The following is a 3,223-nucleotide window of genomic DNA, read 5'->3' on the forward strand; positions in this document are numbered from 1 at the left end:
ATATATATATATATATATATATATATATATATATATATATATATATATATATATATATATATATATATATATATATATATATAAATAAACTGTTTACATGTTTACATATGTCAAATGTAGGGTAACCTATAAGAGCTGCTTCTATGACTGTTGTGTTTAAGTATCTCATATTTTTGACTTTTTATCTCATAATTTCGATTTACCATGGGGATATTTTTATTATCAAGTTTAACATTTCATCTTTTTTATTTTTTGCTGGCTTTTTAGTAAAGGGGAAGTTGTAGATGAGCTTTAATTTCTTACGGGGGAAAAAAGCAGAAAGAACAACGATGACACAAAAGAGGAAATAACAACATTGTTGGTTTCATCAGTTTTAACAGAAATGTTCCCGTCAGTGTCGTCATCCTCTGAGAGAAGCAGCTTCCTGTTTCTTCATTTACTCTGAACACATTGTTCATTTGTGATTTAGATATGTTTCTTAAATCTCCACCTTTTAACAGCAGACTTCCTTCATCAGAGGAACTGACATTCAAACAGGAACATTTGTTTTGAGGTAAAAAGATGAAAGAAACAATCTGCTCCCCATCAGCAAGTTTAAACAGGAAGTGATGGAAGGCAGAGACGCTCCATAAAGATATGAAGGTTAAATATTAAAGTATATTAATAATTTAACAGAAATTATGTTTGTCAGTGACTCACCTGCTCTGCTTTCTTGCAAACACACGTCCTTTAAAGACAGATGTAAAAATAGTTGAAGAGTAAAATAAAATGATATTTTGAATGTATTGATAACAGTTTTTTATAATTAAGAAGAAGCAACATTTTCATTGAGGAAATATCAGAAATGTTCCCTTTCATCTCAGCTGGCTGTGTTTGATTGACAGCAGTCGGCAAGCTTCTAAAGCACTGATGGGAACGTCGGTGGTATCGAGAGACTGACGGTGTTACGACGTAGGGAACGAGAGAGTGACGGTGTTACAACGTAGGGAACGAGATAGTGACGGTGTTACAACGTAGGGAACGAGAGAGTGACGGTGTTACGACGTAGGGAACGAGAGAGTGACGGTGTTACGACGTAGGGAACGAGAGAGTGACGGTGTTACAACGTAGGGAACGAGAGAGTGACGGTGTTACGACGTAGGGAACGAGAGAGTGACGGTGTTACAACGTAGGGAACGAGAGAGTGACGGTGTTACGACGTAGGGAACGAGAGAGTGACGGTGTTACAACGTAGGGAACGAGATAGTGACGGTGTTACAACGTAGGGAACGAGAGAGTGACGGTGTTACGACGTAGGGAACGAGAGAGTGACGGTGTTACGACGTAGGGAACGAGAGAGTGACGGTGTTACGACGTAGGGAAAGACAGAGTGACGGTGTTACGACGTAGGGAACGAGAGAGTGACGGTGTTACGACGTAGGGAAAGACAGAGTGACGGTGTTACGACGTAGGGAACGAGAGAGTGACGGTGTTACGACGTAGGGAACGAGAGAGTGACGGTGTTACGACGTAGGAAACGAGAGAGTGCCGGTGGTACGACATAGGAAACGAGAGAGTGACGGTGTTGCAACGTAGGGAAAGACAGAGTGACGGTGTTACGACGTAGGGAACGAGAGAGTGACGGTGTTACGACGTGGGGAACGAGAGAGTGACGGTGTTACGACGTAGGGAAAGACAGAGTGACGGTGTTACAACGTAGGGAACGAGAGAGTGACGGTGTTACGACGTAGGGAACGAGAGAGTGCCGGTGGTACGACGTAGGAAACGAGAGAGTGCCGGTGGTACGACGTAGGGAACGAGAGAGTGACGGTGTTGCGACGTAGGGAAAGAGAGAGTGCCGGTGTTACGGCGAAGGGAACGAGAGAGTGATGGTGTTACGGCGTAGGGAAAGAGAGAGTGCCGGTGTTACGACGTAGGGAAGGAGAGGCTGTATTTGTTTTTGTAGGTAAAGTTACCTTCTGATGACGATGGATGCCACTATGATGATGAGCACAGTGTGCAGACTGAAGAGAACCAGTCGGACAGCCAGCAGTGTGTCAACACCTCCTGTAAAACAGAAATAGGAAGTAAGCGGTTGGACTGTAGACGATAAACATCAAGAAGATACTATTATTTTATACAAGTCCTCTGAATCATAGTTTAGTTTCAACCTAGTGAACTAAACTAGTGACGTAGTATTAAATAAAGACCATTTATGGAGGGTTAGAGTGGAAGGATCCAACAAACACAGAATTATTATTTCTTATGAAATAGATGCATGATGTTTACATGGTGACATCTCTATTACTCATTGGTAAACATGTATGTTTACCAATGAGTAATAGAGATGTCACCATATAGAGTTTTATTATCACCATTATTGTCGGAGGAATTATCCCGGTTTACTGTTTTCATGATTGTTAAACAGAATATTTCAATTTTTTGTATCATCATCAACTATATCCATTCATTTTCTCATAGTAATCTAGAGTGGTTATTTATATTAAAACATACATTTCAAATTATATGGAAATAAAATATTGTAATTTTATTGATAGATAAATGTTTTCATCAGTAGTTTTAATGATGTATAATAATGTGTTTAGAGCTCGTGTTAGGAAGTCAAACAGCTTATAATTCATCTCTAATATCTATTTTATATTAACGTGAAAACATCTTTAAACTACTGGATTTATTCAAGTTTATCACAAAACTATATTTTTTAAATACAATAGATATTAGAGATGCATTATGAGCTGTTTGACTTCCTAACACCAGCTCTAAACACATTATTATACTTCATTAAAACTACTGATGACTAAATGTATCTATCAGTAGAATTACAATCTTTAATTTCCTAATCATTTGAAGTGTGTTTTAATATAAATAACCACTCTAGATTACTATGAGAAAAGTAACGGATATAGTTGATGATGATAATAAGAATAGACCTTCTAGAAATATTCTGGTAATAATCATGAAAACAAACAGTAAACCGGGATAATTCCTCCGACAATAATCATGATGATAAAGTTATATATGGTGACGTCTCTATTACTCATTGACTTTGTAAACATCTCGTCGTCTATATTTTAGACTTTAATGCATCGATCTGACGCACTTTGAGAGCAAAGTTACCACAGAGAAACAAACCAGGTACTCTGTTCTCTACCTGTTCAGGTACTCTGTTCTCTACCTATGTGGGTACTCTGTTCAGGTACTCTGTTCTCTACCTGTTCAGGTA

At 38.4% G+C, this 3,223-nt stretch overlaps 1 long non-coding RNA gene across 1 annotated transcript in view; it reads right to left on the reverse strand.

Annotated features, from left to right (window-relative positions):
* The window catches only part of LOC142934073 (uncharacterized), a 3,221-nt gene extending 1,171 nt beyond the window's left edge, over positions 1-2,050 (reverse strand). The window contains exons 1-2 of the long non-coding RNA XR_012947672.1: positions 1,956-2,050; positions 700-727 (exon numbers count right to left, since the gene is read on the reverse strand). This is a non-coding gene — a long non-coding RNA (uncharacterized LOC142934073). The remainder of the gene's footprint in view (positions 1-699; positions 728-1,955) is intronic.
* Between the last annotated feature and the right edge of the window lie 1,173 nt (positions 2,051-3,223).

The sequence above is a fragment of the Anarhichas minor genome, unplaced genomic scaffold (genome assembly GCF_050575085.1).
Source record: "Anarhichas minor isolate MPS153535 unplaced genomic scaffold, ASM5057508v1 ptg000066l, whole genome shotgun sequence".
Taxonomy (NCBI): domain Eukaryota; kingdom Metazoa; phylum Chordata; class Actinopteri; order Perciformes; family Anarhichadidae; genus Anarhichas; species Anarhichas minor.